This window comes from Betta splendens, chromosome 2 (assembly GCF_900634795.4).
Source record: "Betta splendens chromosome 2, fBetSpl5.4, whole genome shotgun sequence".
Lineage (NCBI taxonomy): Eukaryota > Metazoa > Chordata > Actinopteri > Anabantiformes > Osphronemidae > Betta > Betta splendens.
The window spans coordinates 7,998,289-8,020,956 of NC_040882.2; the positions used below are offsets into that span (position 1 = coordinate 7,998,289).

Below are 22,668 nucleotides of genomic sequence, written 5' to 3' on the forward strand. Positions count from 1 at the left end.
TGGATTCTAAAGGAACAGATAAATATAAAAAAGTAGTGGAGTGTTCTCTTCAAAGCTTTTTGGTATTTTTTAACATAATAGGACCCCACTTAGAGTGCCTTCATTAGTATTCACTAAAGATATTAAAAGAGTTGCTACTGAGAATGAAATAACCAAACCAACATGTGTTTTTAAAAATCTTTCAAAAAAGTGCAAGCATCCTGTATGTCTACATTATTATTTTTTTTTTATCCCTGGGCCATCTGTCTGTCTGTTGGTGGATCTGAGGTCCAGTAGAGATGTTTATCCTATCAGTAGAATCCTACATCCTCTGTTTTTTAGATTAGTTTAGATTTCTCTACTTTGATGACATCCCTGCTCTGATAGTTTTCTCAGTGATGCATAAATTCCAGATCTAACATCGTGGAAGCTTGTACTGTATCTTCCGTACTGGCTGCTTTGGTAGATTTTTATTATAATCATTTTGTGGAAAAATAATAAAGCCCTTTAGAAATTGAACCATTCAACTTTTGATCCTTCTTTCCTGTTTACACTCAGGCAGACTTTCCCATTGGTCTCTGCTCTGCTTCTAAATCTTTCATCAACTTCAGGTCTAAGGAGGTTGCGGCATTCCTTTCCACTCATAGTTTAAGACGTTAAATTTTTCATAGAAGCTCTTTCTGTCCGTTTTCTAAAAACTGATTTGACAAGAGCACGGTGTGGAGTGGTTCCTTTGGTTCTACATAATACATGGAGCCACTCATAATGCTGTTCTCCTACAATTGTTAATTACTGTGGGGTTGCCCACAGTTTTATTCAGTTTATTTTACAATAAAAGCTTTTGAATGTGTCCTCTTTAAACTCAGCCTTAGTGGAGTTTTATTGAAATTCTCTTTTACCAATTAATATTTCAACTGTACTACACTTAAACAAATTGAGCTGAAGAATTTATACTTCTCCATGGAGTCGTTTCAATGCCAGAACGTTCAAAGTAAATGACACAAAATCACTGAAAATAATTATATTAAGCAGCCAAATGCTATTTAACCCCCCCCCAAAAAAAACACTTTTGGATGGTTGGAGTGGTCCATTTGGTAAGTTGACGTGAGCGGCTGTGGCAGTCCGCGGAGCAGAACCGAGAAGTAGGTCATCCCCATTGACCTGGCTCATATAATCAGTGTGTATGTCACTGCGTGGTTGTGCTTGTTCCAATTCTCTCTCAGCTCACAGGAGGCACAAAATAACAAACACGCAGAGAGATGCTGGAACCAAGCGAAAGAGGGCAAAGCATCTGAAGTCCTGGGTAAACACGATAATATCTGCCTGTTGTCAAGCCTCACTGTCACAAACAATAAAAATCTCAGGACAAGACTGAATGCCGACTGCAATGTTGAGAGCACTTACAGTATGTAGGAAACTATTATTGCAAAGATGCGAGCATTTTAAGCACTTTTTAAAACTCTGTTAGTTCCTGAGAGGGGAAAGACACAACCAAATTAATATCAAATGATGTTACTTGAAATGATCACTTCAACTTCCCTTTGATTGTCCTAGCATCAAAAGCTTTTTGACACCTTGTTGACTTAAATCCGTGGAAAAATGCTAAAGATCTGTCATCTGCTTATGGGATTTTCAATTAAAAAAAACAACAACAACAAAAGACCCCACCATAATCTGATCATAACAGGAGCACATTGCACAGTATCTACAGATTAGCCTTTGACCTCACATAGTTTCGGGGTCATGCTTTTCGTGCCAAAGTCAATTTAAATTTCCTCTGCTTATCCAGAAGGAAAATGCAGAATATGTTTCTACAACATTTCCCAGCTTAATGTTTGCCTGAGCACTGCTTGTAGGAATGTGATAAAACCCGCAACGCGCGTGGTGCAAGACATTAATCTTCCGCAGTCGGCGGTACACTAGCTTGGAGGTATCGGTTCTGTAAGTCCAATTATGATGATCAAACTCAGCAGATCTAAAAAGAAGTTTAAATTCCACGTTTTGACTAATGCTTCAAATACTGTAAGTGCAGCTTTCTGTGTCAAATTTGAAGGAGAATTACATGTTAAAGTCTCACATCTCCACCGACCTGCCTGCCTACTCCCCTCTCATCCACCTCTCTTTCCTCCCTTCACAGCGTGAACACGCACTCTCTGCCTCGTTAACAAGTTAAAAACACAATTGTTGCCACACAAAAACACATGACGTCTTTGTCTAATCCTAGACACACTGCCATGTTGATCTGTAATCCACTTCCTACCACGCTGGCTGTGACCAATCATGGGCTTTCATGTTTTGTAGCGGTCAGTCACACCTAACACGATTGGCCGGGCGCATCCGGGACGCCACTGCAATTGGTGAGTATGGCAGAGGGTGGCATGTGTGATCTGGGAGTGTGTGACAGGGGGTCTGTCTGGCATCTCGCTTGTGTGACCCAGATCTGGTGCATGGCCTAATGTGAAATTAGATGTGATGTTTGGGGACTGGAGATTATAAGCGACAAAAACACGTCTGGTGTTTGTCAAGGACAGATTTCATCAGGGTGAATGATCTTCACACCCATCACACACACACACACACACACACACACACACACACACACACACACACACACACACACACACACACACACACACACACACACACACACACACACACACACACACACACACACACACGTGAATAGATTAACAGTTAAACACGATATTACAAATATTGATGGGTTCGCAACACAACATTTGTCTGGTTTTAAAACATTACCTACTAATGTGGTGATGATTTTTGTTTAAAAAGAAAAGCAAATAAAGCTGAACTTATCCTTCCAAGTTTATAGTTTTTGGAACATGCAAAAACACCAGTTGACATCATTAATTTTCCCTTAATTTAATATACAGTAAATACAGTGATTGAATTGCTAATACTTACAAAGCTTGTGTGTAGTATAACTGTGTTGACGTATCATATTAAGAGGTCGGTTTGCATGTGGAACAGTAGTGGGAGGACAGGAAAAACTCTTTCCTCTTTACCTACAGTACAAATACCAGACCAACCTAAATAAAGTACTACAATATTCCTTATCTCAAGTACCTCAAGCAGTAAAGCCCAGAAGCAGTTGGGAATGTTGTTGGGAATGTCATTTGGGATGATGAAGTACTCGCTAGTGAGTCCACATGTGTCATATTTTCTCTTCAAGACACTAAATCACTTAATAACGCCTCCTTTTACGATCACAGTTGTTCCGTAATGCAATAATGTTGCCTCAAAACATGTGCTCAGGATTTGACGAAGACGAAAGTGATTAAATAGCAGTTATCCCCTGAAGTACTAAATTCTCATCGCAAATTTGATTGGATAATAAAATGTTTCCAATGAAAGCATCTTCAGGGAACTGGCAAAGAGTGCACGCATGTATGAACAGCGCATTAGTGCAATAAAGCATGATGCATCTGGTTGGCTCATGCACCGCAGCTGCAACAGAGTCATGTGACAGAGGCAGATTCTTCGTTTGTAAGAGAGTTCTGGAGTATTTTTATACATTTCTTCTCCTTTTAAAGCATTTAATTTCCTAAAAGAGATGAGCTACAGTACATACTGTAAGTGAGTCAGTGCGGTAAAAGATCAGTTCAGGTTCGTTCTTGTCATCATGTTACATTCTCTGTTAGATAAAGATACTGTATATATATATATATATATATATATATATATATATATATATATATATATATATATATATATATATATATATATATATATATATATAAACAGTAGACATTTTATGGAACATTATCAAGACATGATGACTTCATTGAACATTGAAATGATGAAATGATGAAATTAGATATTTGAACTTCATTAGCACCTTAAAATTTAAATGAGAAGATTGATAAACATCAATTATTCTGTGCACATGACGAGAGTTTAACTCTGCATTCCTGAAATGACCCTGCTAACCTTCATTACAAAGGTCAGCACATAGGGTAATGTCTAACATATGGACTCCTATTGTCAGAATATGCTTACAATTACACATGATTTTATATTTTGACTATAGACATGGACAGTGCGGAGCAGAGTAAAACTCAGGCTGAGCTGTGTTTATGTTGAATCAGAAGAGAAGGAATGACAGAAAACATTGACCTTTCCAGAGCACTCTCTCGTGGCTGATACTCTAAAATGATGTGACCTGACTTTCAACGTCTGCTGCTTTGGTGCAGATTATCCAAATTCCTCGATGCATATCAAATGACAGCCAAATTATTTCAGACTCGCAGACTGAAAAAGAAAAATAACCAAAAACCGAGCAAAGCCGACACCTGTGGCATGTTACTTATCAGGCTGCACTTTCCGAGCCCAAGTGTTGAGTCTGTTGTCGAAAGCTAAACTGTAAAAAGTAATGTCATATCAAAGATTTCAAAGGGATAAGCTGCACTTTTGTCACAATATTATATTTTATCTTACAGACACTTAAAGAATAATAAGTGACTTCTGCAATTTCACACAGAAATATCAATAAGTGTGGGAGCCCCTAAGTGAGTATTTTGTATCTGCCACTGTAGCAAGCTATTGTACGCTCACAATACCATATATTTGCAGTTGAAATGTACTTTTAGCTAAGTCCACACTTTGGAGTCATACATTTTAATCCATTGTAAAGGCTCCTGACAACGGCAAAAAAAATGAGGAACCACTTATCCTCTCCACAGGACTACACAAGCTGCCAAGTCTCAGTGAACCGACTGAACCGAATGTGCTCATTGTCACAATTTCTGAAGTTTCCATGGTAACATTGCACTCTCATCTTCTTCGACTGGTGATTAAAGAATGCACTGGGGTGAATAAAATGAACTGGAATAGAAATCGGGGGAGGATGACGGTGGGGGGAGCAGGGGGACTATCCCATTCATTCTGTGAAAGATGTTTAGATAGCAATTAACAGTTTGCCCCTCAAGCATCTGAAGTGGACGACTGCTGATGCTTTGAACATCACATGGACTAATTAGAAAGCAATACCAGTCTCATGCTTAAACTTCCTCATTGGATCACGTGGGCTACACCCTGGTGTTATAATGATAACATAACAGGCAACTAAGTTTTCCTGAGCATGTTTTTTCATACAATACATCTACATCACTCAATCCATTACTAGACCAACGGTGCATCTCTCCCCGCTTCTGAGTTTAATTAAACAAACTGACAGATGCATCTCACGCAGGAAAGGAACTAACAATACTCCCTCTGCTATAATTGTCTACATGATTCCCACCGTTAGTCTTCAGGTTGAGGAGGGGGGAAGGAAAAAACATCTCTCAGAGCAACAGTAAGATGCTTTTCTCAAGCCAGCCCGAGCCGACAATGCCACTGAAACATGTCAGGGGGAAACAGGAAAAGAGACAGTAACAATGGTATTGTTCCTAAGTTGGTCTGCATAGTGACAACTACACACCAAACTTCAGACAAAGCCTCTTTAAAGTACTTACTATACTTAGCGTCTCCCGTCAAAGCAAGTAACTGCATCAAAGTGTTAGAAAGTCTAGAAAGTGCTAAATCAAACAGATTGGCACAGTTCACCATACACATATACAGGTGCTGCCTACAGTTCTACCCTGTGTGACAAATCTGACATCGAAACCTCTGCAGAAACTTTAGAAATGTGAACTTTTAGGATTAACATCTAAGGAAACTGCAATAAAAGTAGCCTCTGTTTAATGCTGAGCTACACACCCTTCCTCGAGTTTCCTATTGTCTCGCAGATCAAACACTGAACCTGCATTTCCTTTATCCCTGTGACCTGAAGCAGGTGAGAATGATCAGTTGCGACAATGGGCCTGTGGCAGCCACCTGTTCCACCCACACACGCGCACACACGTGCACACACGCACAGTCAGACGCACAATGAAAGTGGTACAGCACACAGAACTGGGAGGCTCAAAAAGAATGAGATAACAGTATCACAACTGTACAATCACAAATGATGCACAGTAGCATGACAGTGCAGACTGAAGATGAGGACTTGTTACATATACACACACACTATATTTAGAGAAAAGGTGTCTTGCTTCTAAATGCCCCCCCCCCAGTCCTCAAATCTGCACTGTCAAACATTCTTCCCTTTAAGTGCAAAACCATCCAAAAATTCATAGTCTCTTCAAAGCCACTCGTGCTTTCACACGCGCATGTCAGCGCTGAACTACACACAGATTTAAGCATTCCTCAAGGCACTGTCTCCTGTCTTTATGTCTCTTGGGCTTCAAGCAACGACCAAAAAACACACAGTGGCTCTTTTGAAATTAGGTCACGCAAAACAGACACTCACACGCAGCACAGCCCCACCCACGCACAGTTGATGCGGGCTATCCAAAAGTCAACCTGTGAATCTAAAGTACACCGTAACACAACCCTTAGACAAACCGTCGCATTCAGCTCTGCTCTTTAACTTGTTCTGCATTCATCACAGCACCATAAAAGAACAAAATGTGAAATTAAAGTAGTTGTGAAGCTGAAGAACTGAAGTTGCTGAAGACTGATCAGAGAAGACTTAATTTTATTCCCATATGTTAAAACACAGACTCCTTGTGATTAATGTATATTCAGTAACTGCTTGTGCAGAACTTTCTGCTCGGCCACAATACAGATGGCTCTGCTACACTCCCGAAGCCACTGGTCTATCATTATCATTCCAGTAATGCTGGCACTCAAAGCTTCCATTTCTCATTTCCACTGAGAATGCAGCCTGAGCTGAGGTGGAGGGTGAAACCATGCAGGAATCCCCCAGAGGCTCACACAGTCTTAAGTAAACTAACAGGAACAGTCTCCCACCGAGGTGGGACCCATACAGGATGCACAGGAACACAAAACAGGCACGCATCTCCTCCTCATCCTTAACCTCCTGCCCCCTTACCTTCCACATGATTAAAAACCCATCATCCACAAACAGAGTGAGAAAAAAAAAAAAAACTGAGAGGTGGGGAGAGAGAACGGAGGCTATCTTTGGCTCCCTCTCTCCTCTGCGGGACACAGTAACAGCAGCGGCGGAGGCAGCAGTTGAAGCAGCAGCGAGCGGCAAACTTGGGAGTCAGTGAGGATGTGGATATTCCTCCGTGGCTGTGTCATCACCTCTCATGACATGTTTCCTCCCCTGACTGTGCGAGCCTTTCCATCCTGACCCAGCAGAGCACGACAGAGAAAGAGAGAGAGAGGGAGAGAGAGAGAGCTGGGACAAACTAGTGCACGCCCCCCCACTAACTCCACTCCTCCTCCTCCCTGCTCACTCCTCACTGCCTGTTTCCCCGTATTCAAATTTGCCAGTGGGCTGCACTGGCTCTAAGTAGGCCAATCACTGAGCCCCTGGGGGCGGAGCCTGGGCCGCCCATGTGCAAGTGCAACTTTGCACTCAGATATGTCAGACAGGCATTGTGTGCACAAGCATGTGTGCACGGACCCGACCCATTTTTATTCAGCAAAAGATTTGGCGCATGTGACTCGCACATGCTTGTTGTTACCAATGAGGTGTCCAAACAATAAATACCGTAGCTGCGCCCTTGGTTCTGGCCTTGTGAGGGCTGTATTTGTTGTTAAAAAGTGTCAAGATGAAAACCAGAGCTGTCGCTGCAAAAAAGAAAAGCGAATCTGAGAACAGAGAGAAAACAACCGATACACAAATACTGTAGCGGCTAGAGCCAATACAACTGTTTGACACGCTGTGGGAGGAAAAAGAAGAAATCGCTGATGTGCTGAGCAGGTCGACCAAGGAAGGTCTTCACAATCCACCATTTAAGAATAGACCTTTTGAGCAGAAATACAACTCATCAGGACAGAAATGAGGTTTGTTTTTCCATGAAATCATCCCATCTCTCCTGAATTAAACAAGTTATTTTTTTAATTACTATTTTATATTCTAATGTGGTTAGTTAGTATTGAGGCTACATTTGACAAAGAGAGAAAATTAAACAGCAATGTAGTGTCTTAATATCTCCCTGCTGTCTGCCCCTGTCCTCCACCTTGAAACTTCAGCTGTTTTGGCCAGAACTCATAAAAAATCCCCCTGTTTTAAAACAGCCCCACAAGGAAAGCCGCTTAGATTAATCTTCACGATGCAAGTCAGTCATTTACCCTCCCACACAAGGCACGCTGCCCTGCCATACTGTAACTGTAACAACAATCTTTGATCACATATCCTCAGCATTCTTCGGCTGACTCATTGAAACCTATATCCCGCGTTGTCTCCTGCACCGCCGGCTCTTAGTCCTGGCAACTGCACATAACAAAGTACACAATAAAGCCAGAAAAGTTCAACCCACCGAGCCAAACCATTATTCATTTTACAGTTCACGTGACGCAAATGCTCTAAACGCCAGCTGCTCATCAGTAGCTACAGTAGACCTCAAATAATCCCTAACATTTTGCCTCAGGGGAGTAAACCCTATATAGTAGTTGCAAGTGTTAAGCATGGCTCTTAGTCCTGTGGGTTTAATCCAACAAGCCTGTGATCTTGAAAGCACAACTATGGAGCAAGAATTTGTGCCAAATTTGAGTTTCGCTGTACTTTATGCATGACATGAAATTGCTTGTTTGGGTCTAAAAAGTCCCCAAACAAATGCACCATTGAAATGCCAGGCATAGACTGAGATTGATGTTTCCTATGAGATCTGAAATGTCGGTTTCAAAATGAGTTTGTGAGATGAGGTGGATTTAAAATGATCCAGTTCAATCAATGGTGTAGATAGTGTATTTCAATGAGACACAAAGCAACGTGTGTGTGTGTGTGTGTTTGTGTGTGTGTGTGTGTGTGTGTGTGTGTGTGTGTGTGTGTGTGTGTGTGTGTGTGTGTGTGTGTGTGTGTGTGTGTGTGTGTGTGCGTGTGCGTGTGAGCACAGCGGTGGGGGTCCTGCCTGCACTGTATGTTTCCGGTGGCTGGAGTGGAATCGGTTATGGTGAGGTGGCGGCTAAAGAATGCTTTTCTGGAACAAGCCGAGGAAAGATTTTCCCTCCCTGGTCAGTTCTGAGCAAATACAGCGTGAACAGTCACAAAGAAAATGCAGTCACACTCGTAGGACTTTAACAAACCGGGTCGGCAAAGTCAATAAAAAAAATGCACAAGAACGTGTTGAGTGAAGTGAAATTGGTTTCCGAAGTAACACCTACAATAAAGATTGGCAACTCGTGGAAAAGGGTGTTTTAAAATGAGTTTTCCCAACTTCTAATTAGAGACAGACACAGATGGTCTTATGAATTTCATTTTGTGGGCTGGTAATTGGTTTGTGGGTGCATGCAGATGGTTCATTATAATACATTTGAAATTTAAAATCTCAAATTGTTGTTGTAATAAATGAAATTCCCCTAATGCACAATATGTGTCTCACTTATTTAGACAAATTCAGGCTTAGGATTGTTTTTAATGCTACATGTGCACAGTTACATTTGCTGTTTGTGTGCTTGGACATGTGTTCTGTTTTCTAAAGCTTTAGTGGGTCGACTTCTCTGTCTAAAGCTTGTTGCTACAACAGCAGCAGCCGTACTATTGAGTCTTTCTCCTTTCATTAGCAGGGTTTTATTTTCTTTTAGAGGTTAACCAATTGCACTCTTCAGAATAAAAACACTAACAAGGCCTCAGCCATTCAAACCTCAGCAGAGTCAGCAGCTGAGGTTTAATCAAACACCCTCTGTCTCGGTACTGCAGAGTGGAGTGGCTGTTTTTCACCTTGAACTATATGTTCTCATCTTGCCCCAGGTGATATTACAACGTGCTTGAAATGACATTGCGCACACAGAGATAGAGGGCGTTGAGTTCAGACTCAGTCTAATTTGCCAAGCACAACAAGCATGCAGGATCTGTTTGGGAAATACATCGATTGAACAATTGAACATACAGTAAGCTACGTCCACATGCTGCTAAGCCAATGTAAGGCACAAAGACCACATTTGCCTTTTGTCTCGGAATTCAGTAAAGCCTGTACTTCAGCATCACAGCTCTTATTTTTAACAGCGAGGAATGAGAGGAATGCAGCGGAGACCCTCTGCTCTCTCAGGGTGGGAACATTACAGGCATAAAACACAGCAGGGTTATGGCCCAGACCTTTACAGAGGGCAGTGACGCCGTGGGTAGCCTGGGATTTGTAGGATTAATGCCACCCATATGTGCAGACACTCTTAGCCAAAGTTATGTGCAATGAGACGTGACGTGAATTACAGTAAATACAAACAATCACACCAAACGACAAGGCAAACTGCATCATTCAATGTGGCCACTCATACAAGCCTGAAACTTACAAACGCTTGACCTATATCTATGAATTCTTTTCCACTGACATCTTTATGATTGAGGTATATAGCATCTTAAAACTCTACAGGCTATGATCACTATCTTTAGCTGTGCATTAGACTTGCATTCATATTACAGGAGATTATTCCGCACCCCCCGAAAACTGCATGTCTGACCTTCATCAAAGCATCTTCACAGTAACAGCTAAGGCCACTTTAGAAAATGTCAAACGCAGGTCTCCTCAAAGTAACCTGTGACCTTCTAAAGTGAGTTCACATGCGTGCGCTAAAGGGTTGGTTTCAATCAGTGATGGGAAGATGTACAGCTGGTGCCAGATGAGCAGAGCCACAGCAGATGCTTCAAAGCACAGTTTGGGATTAGGAGGAGGGAAAAAGCGTAGGATGCTTCAGTATTCAGTGTTTGAAAGTATTTTGAGTTTTGCTGAAGAGATTAGATGAGTCTGTGAGATCTGTCTCTGTCAAGTGATCGCAGTAAAGAAGCCGATCTAATCAGAGAAAAAGTAATACGATGAGAAGCCCTGCAAAAATGAGACGAGTAGGAAAGGGAGCACGACTTCTGGGTGATAAATCATACAAATGTAGCAGCATTATTGCCGTGAGATATTTTTTGGTTGAGTAGATGACTAATTCTTATTGGCTGGGTCATGTGACCTTTTAAATGTAGCCTCTAGGAAAGACTGCAGGGACCAAAGACACTACTCATTACTGACAATATTTATATGATTCAGTAGTGATAGAACACACAGTGTGTGTGTGTGTGTGTGTGTGTGTGTGTGTGTGTGTGTGTGTGTGTGTGTGTGTGTGTGTGTGTGTGTGTGTGTGTGCTGCTCTATCTACACTGTATGTAAAGACAAGGATCCCCTCAGGTGCTTCACAGTAAGCACCATGAGATTCTCTTAAAAACACAAAACACAAATCTCTTGCTTTGAACATCACAGTGAGCCTAAGAATGGCGTAGATCAGCGCATCAACACAAACATTTGGATTAACCGCTGTTTGTGATCACATTTAGAGGCGGCTGAGGTCAGTCTGAATAATAAGCTCTGAATCAACAGTAATCGTGAAGATTTCTATGCTGTTGTTGTCTTTCAAGCTTGACATCAAAGCTTGAACACAAAATAATTCTATCCCCATAAGCAGCACTATGACCATTATATGCTGTTTCTTCAGTTCTGTATAAACCTGTTTGTTTTACCACATTTCTCACTAGGAACAAAATGGATTTACCCACTGTACATTTTAAATCTACTTTGTCCTGATTGGCCAGCTTGCCAAACCCTGTTGGTGGGCCAAGCAGAGTGATGAGCCTCATTAACCAGCATAGTCACCAAAACAACATACTGTAGAAGCAAGCAGGACTTACCCTCACTGCAACATCATTCCAGCTAAGGCAAATATGCCCATAAACACATGCAAGGCCAAAAAAGACACCCACGCTCAAATAGGCATAAACACAGTACAGTACTGTACCCACAGATGCACTGCCGTATTCACATTCGCATGTGTATACTGTATACGGGTGTCACACAGCATCATCATTAGCTGTCAGTGGGTCCAGCGTGTCCTCAAACTGTCATGAAGGAGGCGCGTCCCCGCGGCTCACCCTCAACCCAAGGCAGCACCAGCTGGCACTGAGACAACAGTACGTAATCCCACACGGCAAAAAAAAAACTCACAAAGCAAAAAAACCATGCCTGCATTTATGGAAACGTCATCTGAATACACATGTCAGAGAAGTTTAGGTTGATAATGACTTAGGTTACGCCTAAGCTCAGAAATGTTTCCCAATAAACGACCTCATGGGGCCGCAAGTGTTGAGGAACAGTTGCCTGGAGCTTGAATGCATCCAGGGACCGTAGCGTGCAGTTCTTGTCCAACTGCTGAAGCCTGACATGATGCTAGCGTGTGTTTGTCTGTGTGTTGCTGTAGCTACAGTACCTGGGGCACGTTTGAAGGACATCTCAAATGTCGCCGCTCCTGATGCGATGTGTTCAGGTGTGATTGCAACCCAAACGCGATGTGTCCCCAGTGATCTGGATATGAAGTCTCAGCTCACACTGTCCATTACGTCTCCTAAGTCTCAGCCTCAGCAGGGGAGCATTTATTAATTTTAGTTAAGTTTCTATTAATGCCATTCAGTTATTTACGTAAGTTACATCTATTTCTCTTCCTTGTGTCATCATTTGTGTTACTTTATGACCTGTCAATCCAATTAAAAACCCTGAACCAACATAGCTGGGAAAAATATAAAGTCAGCAATCGTAAAAACATTTAGTTCAAAAATTTTATTATTATTATTAATAAACTATATTCTATATTATTATTATTTGTTTTACTGTACGTAACTAGCCTAAAAACCTAGATTGTAAAACAGTTAACATAAGGTTGCACTGTTTGGCTAACGTTAGCTTAGCATGCTATGTCAGTGTGTTAGCTAGCTGAGCTTACTGAGACTTACTGTACAGTAGTGCTGCTTGTGGGTGACTGTCCACTCGTCTAACCAGTCTAGTCTAAAAACATGGTAACTAATGGTAACAAAATAACAGCGCTCATGAAATATTCACTCAACGGTTAAGGAGGCGCCTGGTGTTGTCAGCTTCCTGTCAGAACTTCCGTTTGTGTGTTAGCACGCTGTAGCACGCTAACACCGGCATGTCGCCATCTAGTGGCCAGGAAGCAGAACTGCAGAGTAAAGTCTGCACCTCACGTATTCCTAACAGAGTTATTGACTGTCTGTTGCCAAAACAGGTAATTATGTTTAAATAACCTAAATAGTAAAGAAATATATGATACAAATATACAGAAGTATTTTTAGCTATTAGATTTCACTTTACGCTCTGCATCATTGGGCCGTTTGTCATATAATTAATCTTAATATGTGTAATGTGCAGGATGGATGATAGCAAACCCGTTTGATGAAATTACAAATGCTTCCATTGTATCATTAGCATCTTCAACTCATACATATGCAAAGATCAGCCAGCTGTATACTACTGTATATGTACTGTATATATTGAATATTGAATTATTCTGTTCAGACCTATAAATTTTGGCATCAGTCACGTGACACACGGATATAAATTACATCTAAAAGCGCATGTGCAAGTGGCCTAGATATAAAATGAAAATATCATATCAATATTATTTAGAAGCAACATGATCGTGTAGTGGACATGAAGCTTATTGAAAGCAGTCAGACTTTATTATGTATTTTTGACCTTTTAGGACAAATATCGCAAGCCCAGCGGTGGTGATTCAACAATGTGAGCCCTAAACTGCTCCAACTGGGGCACAGATTCCTACTGTGGAGCCGTAAATGTGTAATAAATAGTGAGTTTGGCCACAGAATGAAGTTCAACTTTGTCATCTGGAGCTCTGGAGGAGGTAATAGGAAGTTCCCTGCGAGGATGTTTGAGAAAGCAAGTTGTTATTTTAAAGTCATGTACTGCTGCTTTAGATTAGCCGTCTCCCTGTGAACAAAATTGACTTTCTCCCAGGTGTGCTGAGTGACGGCGTGAAGCATGAATAAGTTATAAGTGAAAGTCAGGCTCTTAGACCTCCCCTGCTCTCGGCTGCTACCGTGTCTCCTGTGGGTATGTGTGATGGTTCATGCAATGCAGTGGTTAATGTACTATAGTCCACGTGTCAGTGAGAAAATATTCTGATTTATGGGGCTGACATCATCTGTGACAGAGAGAGAGAGAGAGAAAAAGCATACTCTCACACACACACACACACACACACACACACACACACACACACACACACACACACACACACACACACACACACACACACACGGTAGAAAGTGGGAACATATCATTTTCCACAACGTGAATTGAAACGCTTATGTGTCTCCGACCATAAAAGAGTCAAGATTGCCGGCCGAGGATGCACACTATGCTACGACTAGACTACGAAGTCCGTGGAAGCTGGAACATTAATCAGAGGACATACATTTTGTATGAAGCTAGAGAGGGCACTTTGTACGGTGTGCTGCTGGTGTGACTACAGTTTAAGACAGCCATGAATTATAAATGGCATAAATGAGGGTCTCAGTTGGATCATTAATAGTTTGAATTATTAAAGAAGTCTATTATTGGACTCAGGTGTCACTTTAAATAACCCCACATTTCTCTAGAATCTCAGTATTGTTTTTCACGTTAACATGCGAGAAGTTTCTTACCCTTGTCTTTTCACGGACATGAGCTTTGTGGATAATTATGCAATCATTGCATCTTTTGATGAATGGATGATGCAACGTGAAGGCGGTGAAAGCTCATGCACAATTTAACTGGCGATCTGCATCGATAATCCTGTCTGGACCACTCTTTCATTGAGTTGATAAATATATGAATGCTTTCCTTCTCATACAGTTAGACACTTTGGATTTATACTCATATTACTTCTGATTCTTCTCTGAGTGTTAACTCAATGTGTCTCCAAACATGACCAAAAAAGTTAATGGTTATGAATCAATCGCATGTAGAAAACTGAACATTGGCATAGAATATATTTATTATTGATTATTTTATTTATTGCCATGATGCATTACAGCAATTCTGTGGTACATAAACACTTTAGTTTGCTCGGACTAATTTTTATCATTCCACTATTTTCATTGCTGATTTAAATTTAGTGACTACTAAAAGTGTTGATCTAAGTGAATGTCAGGACATGTAATAACTGCACGTAACTGATTAAATAAAGTGCAGAGGCGGGTACGATGTGCAACAGAAGCCGCTGGCGAAGACACTGCAATTATACGTTCTGCAGCGTGCCCTCCAGTTTACCGCAGTGTCCCCAGATGAATGAAACATGTGCCCACACTTGATTTAAGCCCATTCATTATGGGCCAGGCCACTTTGGGTTTTTATTCCTTAAAAAATAGTCTGAATTATCATATTCATCCCAGAATCCATGGTGGAGTTGAAGAGGCAGATACAAACATCCCTGTCTCCTCTAATGCGCGGCTCCCGTTGCCAGATGAGGAGTTGGGCCGGCACGGAGAGCCGGGTCCCAGGGGACCCAGCCTCTTAAAGCGACTGACATTTGCTTCCAGCATGGTTGCTTGCCCTCCCCACGTGCCTGGTTTCTCCATCGAGCTGGAGCCGTCCCCGCAGGCCGAGCCAACGCCTCATCTCTGTTCCTTCAGCATCAGCTCAGATAAATAGTGCCAGCTGCACACACACGGAACGGGTTCGCAATACACACAGAGGCGCAAACTGACCTCGGGGATTCGATCAATGAGGCGCGCGCAGCATATTTCCAAAGCTAAGCGGGACGCGGTGAGACGGTGTGTGTTGTTGCCGCGCTCCGAAACAAACAAAACCTAACAATCTATAAGACCATTAGTGATATTGCATTGCTCCACTGGAATGCGGAGCTCAGTGCACCTCCACACGTGTTATCTGTTACAGGAGGAATCCACAGTTGAAAAAGCAAAGTGTGTGCTAACTGTTTTTAAAAGGCGCATCTCTGTCTTCTTTTTAACATGATGAAGCAAACTCAACACATCCTTCAGGACCAGTGAGCTTAGCAAAGAGATGAACTTTTTAAAATCTTGTGGAGAAATGTTTAGTGGGCTCTGACACACAATGTCTGGACATATGGAACCACTAGTACAACCCCAAAAACTGATCCACTGCCACGCACAAGCACATTCCTCCCGTGGTTTTACTCTAAGGCCGACCGAATTTGACAGACAGAATTTGGTCACAAAGTAATCATAATAGGTCATAAAGTCTGACCTGTTATGCAACCTATGTTGTGTTATTTTCATATTAGGATTGGAGAACTACGAGTCCTGTCTGGATGCTGTGATGCTGATGATGTGAGCTGCAGGTGGAGGTGACAGAGTGACAGGTGGCGGAAAACTGGAACTGCATTACTGTTTTTTTTTATTTATTGTTTTATTTCCTGAAACCTATTTGGGGAAAAAAATACATGTATTCATGAAATCAGGGCGGCTACTTTTTTCAAAAAAAGTAAAGAATTGCTGGGATTGCTGGAACACACTATCCATCCATCCATCCATTTTCCAAGCCGCTTACTCCCTAATGGTCACGGGGGTGCTGGAGCCTATCCCAGCTGGCTATGGGCGAAAGGCAGGGTACACCCTGGACGGGTCGCCAGTCCATCGCAGGGCAACACAGAGATAGACAACCATTCACACACACACTCACACCTACGGGCAACGGAGAGAAGCCAATCAACCTAATGCACGTCTTTGGACTGTGGGAGGAAGCCAGAGAACCCGGAGAGAACCCACGCAATCACGGGGAGAACGTGCAAACTCCACACAGAAAGGCACCAGGGCCGCCTCCGGGCATCGAACCCAGAACCGTGCCGCCCTGGAACACACTAGTTGATGAACATTAAGAGTCATTAGCTGTGCTAACCTGAGTTCTTCTCAGCTGCTCTAACAAGTCGTAAGTTCTGCTGCGGTTTCTGGAACACACTCCTGTGTATTCTTTTTGTCATGATAAAAGTCTGTTAAGGGTTGGCACACAATGATCTACACAATGATCAAGCCTCAGCATCATGATCCTCTTCACGTCTATGTTTTGCTCTTCTATGTTGCTTTCTCAAGATGTGTAGTTCAAAGATGGTGATGACTCAGAGTCAGGCCCATCGTCATAAATACTCTAGGCTCGTCACTGTCTGAGCTGAATTCTGGTGTCTTAGTGAGGGAGGCTTCCTCATCAACCTGTTCAGAGGGCTTTGCAGTCATCCTCTGGTGTCGGGTTGTGTAGCTTGTCTCCTTGTCTGGCCGAACCGCATGAAATCGTTTCGCTGTGCTCGGATCGTGGCACATGAATTCTGTCACCCGTCTTTGCTCCTTTTCAGTGAGGTGTTGACTGGCATGAGTAGAAACGTTGCTCCGGAGTCCTACTGTACCAAGCCAGCCGGAGGGAGTGCTCAACCTGCTTGCCAAACAATGTGTGAAACACATGGCGGTTTCTTTGACCCTGAATTCTCCTTGTTAAGACTTGTTCAAATGACCTTGAGGTTTCGCGTTCATCCACTAGAACTTGGAGGTTTGTTCAACAGCTCCAACTGCTGCGGCTAGTGACCTGTCCTTGTTCATGCTGGTCAGGACAATAGATCTGTGCCCATGATATATCCCATAAGCAGACAGCGCTCGCTCTGCTCTACCCCAGACAAAGTTAACCGTTCAAACAGTTTAGTCAACATAAATTGATTCTCCTGGACTGCATCACGCTGATCCTGTTTGTTTTTTTTGAGGCAGCTGTGGCTGCTGAAACCACTCGAGAATATGCTGCAAGGAAGACATGTAAAGCCTGTTCTGCGCCTTAGTTATGATGAGCCTGGGCAGCCTACAAATAAACCTCTTATCAAAGTATATAGACAAATTCAGATTGGTGGTCCTGATGTGGTAGAGGTAAGCACCACTGCTCTCCATTAAATTCATTTTGCGAGATTTGCGGGTCCTGTCTGGATGCTGTGATGGTGATTGGCTGAGGGGTGGGAGCAGCTCCTGTAGGTGGAGGTGACAGAGCAGAACTCTCTAACCTGGACTCCCGGTGACGAGGAGGATGTTGGGCAGGACAGAAGCCAATGCCTGATAGCCCTGATGCTGCCAAAGAAGCAAGGTAGACTTCACTTTACAGGAAAGCCTGACAACTGCGGGTCAAGGAAGAGAGAAGTCTTACTGTACATGGGTAATGTTGTTTTACACTGTTTTATTTTCAAATTTTTTATGTAATTAATGTCGGGGCCATAGTGTAGCATTATTAATGTTTTTGGTATTTACTTAATTAGGTTAAGATTTTCTGGGAAATTAAGAAAATATACAAGTTTACAAGTTCAGGAAGCTGCTCTTAAAACGGGTAAGGAAATACATAATTTTTGGTTATTTTTACTGTATTGGTCGTCTTGGTAACAGTGCCTTTGTGCGCGATGACTAAGACTATGTTTTCTTACTGGGAACACTGGGTGCACCACAATGCTTGGGTTTGGATTTGTCAGTGGGCGTGCTTGTTAGATGTGGCACCAAACATCTTGACTCCTTGACTCAATTTCTTTGTGAGCCTGCCTCTATCCTGGATTTACTCAGCCCTTAACGTACACGCACATGCGTACGTACGTACACATGACTGAGAGAAAAAAGACACTGCACCTACGAACAGTCGACAAACAGTGTGCTCTGATCCCAGCACTGCTCCTGTAGCTTATGTATTCTTCACGAGGACACATTGATCCGCTTCGGCTTGTGGGCCTGACATTGACTCTGAGCTTCAGCTAATCAAAGAGCTAATTAATGCAAGCAGCACTACATGCACACTCCGCTGCAGTGTTAGTCAATGGCATACTAAGCTGCACAGATGCAAAATCTTTGGAAAATGGGTGAAATGATCCTGTTTAATTACCGTCTGCTGGTATCAGGGTTGCCTGATAAATGATAATTCTGTCTGTACGATGTACGATATCGTAGAATCATATACAATACTGTAGTTTTGACATCATATTTAGATGTTGTTTTTATTGACCCACACGTTTTATTTTCAAGCGACATATTTCTACATTTCTCATCTGGCTGATATTTAGGACTCTTCTCCTGTATTCTATCACGTTAACCATCAACAGGTTTTTTATTCCCATTATTCCCAGGTTATGTTATAAACGGTTGGTGCATGCTTTAACCTGCTCAGGCCTGGTAGCATACTGTAGTTTAGAGATTTTATTTTTGTATGACGTTATTGTGCATACAGCCTGTCAGGGCTGAGACAAATTACTTCTTGAAATCGACTTGTATACAACCGCCATGCAAGAAAAACGTACCCATTAGTAAGCGCTGATGCACTGGTGTATCTATTGTATTCTATTCAAACTGCTCCTCGGTTCTCATAAACGCAGTGCTACACGGTTCCCATCCCGTTTAACAGTGGCAGGACCCCTCTATTGTCCTGTAGTGGCTGGCACAAGTAGACAGTGCTTTGTGAGATGCTGGATTGCTAACATGGCCAAAGCTGCAAGCCAAAACCAAAACCGAACTTGGCCACTTGTATACTTCACGCTCCATCTCATCACCAAGTGTATTTGGTTCTCTCAAGCTTTATCACTGATGCTGATAAACATTCAAGTGCCATGTTTTGTCACCCGTAGAATAAACTGAACCATTCATAAAGACCAATACCCCCAGGGTGGATGAAAGGGGGGTGCAAATAAAGAAATGCCTCTACTTCAGCTTAAGTCCCACCTTCTTCTCCCCAGTCTCACCCCCTGGCTTTTCTTTCCTTTTGAACTCATTTTTCTTGAGCTTTGGTAGAAGACAAGGAGGTGGCAAGGAGCCAATGTTTGGCTGTCGGGGAGCTGAAACCTGCCAAGCTCTCAAGTCCTCAGCAGAGAGATGGGATTTTGTAGCTGGAATGCTGGGGCTTTGGCTGGGCATGAAAAAGATTGGACACACTGGCAGCTGCTGATGCCAAGGCCTCCAAGCTTGAGACCCTGCTGGGCTCCAAATATGGCAAAAAGGGTGAAAATAATTTGTGCATGCTCCGAATAGTTAAGACTTCAAAGGGGAAAATGTTATTATATTCTAATATTTAAATTAGCAAATGCTCCCTTTCATAACAAAGAGGTGTTAAGGTTGTGGCAAAAGTACAGTAAAACATCTGAAAGAAATGGATAGATTCCGCTAATGCTAATACTTATATATCTTCCTTTAATTTAATACCCTGTTCTTTTTGACCTTACCCAATACCGTTAGCTGTCACTGTGACTAGCCAGACACCCGCACGCATGCTTCAGGACAGTGTCATACCTCCACACACAGCTTCACTTCGTTTTAGCTTCAGCGGCAGTGAGGTCAGGTACGCAACTGTCACATCCTGCTGCATTTAGCAACACCTCCATCCCCACACGCCACAACTGATAAGGAAATAGAGCTAGTGCAATCCATGTGGAAAAGGAAGGAATGTGACCACAGCAGCAGTGGCTACATCAGAATGTTTCTGTTGGCTTTGTATGAGGTTTATAAAGTGGTGTCTCATCCATCTTACAGCTGAGCCATCTCCTCATCTACAGAATATATCATCTTTTAAAGTGACTATGAATAAAGTAAAAGAATTTCTTAATAAAGCTAGGGCTTGGTTGTTTTGTACTGTAAGTACAACAGAATCACACTAACTGCATTAGCAACTAAATGTGTTAATATTAAGAGCGGCGCATGTTCATACGGCCTTTTAACAGGCCAAACACTAGAAAGCAAAGCTACTGTGTAAACAGTTCAAAAGGCTGGATCTCACAACATGCACCATCTTAAAGAGCAGAGCAGATAAATGCACATGTTCCCTGTAGTTCAGCATCCCTCCTAGCAGCGCTGTCCATAATTGATGATCGTGTATATACAGTATTTGCATTATTCACTGGGCACGTCAGTTGCGCTTCACGTCAGATGCATTGCCTTGCAGTGAAGCATGGACAGGTGTTTAATTCTGGAACTTCACGCCGACCTGAAGGAATGAAGCATTTATCATGTAAAGCTGAAATGTACCTTTTAATCTTTGCCGACGCCTGAGCACTTACTATATTTGCATGCATTAAAGCCCAGCACCATAAAGCAGAGGTAGATCTGAAATCAAGCATTTTCTCTTTGAAGGTTTAAACTTTATAGCAATTCATAACTAACATCAATATATAATATGAAAGTGTTGATTTTTACTGCACACGTTTATAATTGTCATTGCTAAGTAATGCTTTTTACAGGTAATTAAACAATCTACCAAACAATCAAACCTTACAATATTATGTTTTGTGCAGTTTAACTTAAATGTAAAACACATCCTTATAAAAAACATTAAGATTTACCTACAGAGAGAAACAAACACAGCAAACAAAGCCAACTTTTTGATGTATTACCTTCCATTAGCTAGAAATCACTCCACTTTGTCCAATGCCTCACACCCTGGACACAAAGAGCTACAGCGAAATCGAATGGTAGTAATTTGGTAAAAAATAAATGTTGCTTTCAAGCTATCTGCAAGGTACAGCTAACAAGCAAAAACCAAAACACAAACATAACAATTTGTACCTCGACTTGCAAAACAGAAAGAACACAATGTTCAAGTCCTTGATTTAAATGGGCTCAACTGTGTTTTTAGAAAATCACACTGTATTGACAAAGAAATGAACATTTAGCTGTTACTAAATGACTATTAATCATTGGTAATTGATTTAGTTTTCTTTTATTTAGATACACATGCTTCTACTAACTTTTACATCTTATTATTTTTGGAAATAAATTGAATAATTAAAACCAAACAAACATAAAATTAGTTCATTTTTGTAATATAAAACCATCAAAAAGTCACTGGATGTCCCACACATCAGCAAAAGCATTAGAGCCACACGACCCGTAGGACAATGAAAACAGCATGCACGTGCGTTCAGCTCCCCTGCATGAACCACACGGAGCAATCAAGCCCCTAAACGCCCCCCACCCTACCCAATTCTGACCCGGTCCACCCCTCCATATGACATCCCAGTGAGCTACCAGGAAACATACAAACGAGCTTAACCCTATTGCCTGTAAAGGAATGGTCCCAGTGAAAGTGAATTAAGCAACAAAGGAGCCACTTACATTTAAGAGCCCCACATGGTCCTCCGACAGAAAAGAAGAGAAGCGTGCAATGATTCCAGTCTGGGAAAACAATAGTGAGTGCCCTTGATGAGAGGAGGGAGAGAGAGGAAAAAAGAGACAGAGTTAAAGAGAGACAGAGAGTACATAGATTGAAGCATCCACACACCCAGCATACACACAAATCAAAACACTTAGGATCTTTCCTTGCATCTCTTCTCCTCCTCCTCCTCCTCCTCCTCCTCCTCCTACTAACCCCCCTCCACCCCACTCCAACCCAAGCCTTTGGGGTTTACTTGTCATGTGTTCAGAGTCAGGCAAGCGTGAAGCGGACTGAGGAAACCAGTGCTCCAAGTGCTTTGTCCAGCAGTTGGGAAACGCGTGCTTCCATACCATGAAACCCCGCGCTTCCCAGCCCCTTCTGTACAGTACGTTTGATCCAGAACAGATGGATGGAGAGGCAGGAGACGTTATCCAGCGCCCTGACTCCTCCATCACACCTTCATGGGAGCTCATCTTTAAAATAACAAAATGGGTCTCTGCTAGAAAATGTAGTCAATGCATTTATTCCAGATCAGTTTCCAAATCCAGTCGGCTCCAATCTCTATTACACTAGTCCCAGCAAGGATGGTGAAATTTCCACAGTGCACTCCAGAGACACTCTCTTCACATCAGTTCGAATAAACCATTAGGTTATTACACAGCATTTTAAAGTCTTTTTTCACTTTAAAAGCTGATGCAAACCGCCTTGGATTTTGGTAATGTTTGCAGTTGTTTTCCAGCTTTGTGTAGCTTTGAACTTTTTAGTT

At 42.2% G+C, this 22,668-nt stretch overlaps 1 protein-coding gene across 4 annotated transcripts in view; it reads right to left on the bottom strand.

Annotated features, from left to right (window-relative positions):
- Nucleotides 1-22,058, bottom strand: part of LOC114846272 (E3 ubiquitin-protein ligase Midline-1-like) — a 45,564-nt gene extending 23,506 nt beyond the window's left edge. The window contains exons 1-2 of one of the 4 annotated variants that reach the window (XM_029135106.2): nucleotides 12,716-12,856; nucleotides 12,196-12,342 (exon numbers count right to left, since the gene is read on the bottom strand). The gene's annotated coding sequence lies outside the window, so the exon portion shown is untranslated. The other 3 variants (XM_029135112.3, XM_055505286.1, XM_029135099.3) reach the window with 3 other exon arrangements.
- Between the last annotated feature and the right edge of the window lie 610 nt (nucleotides 22,059-22,668).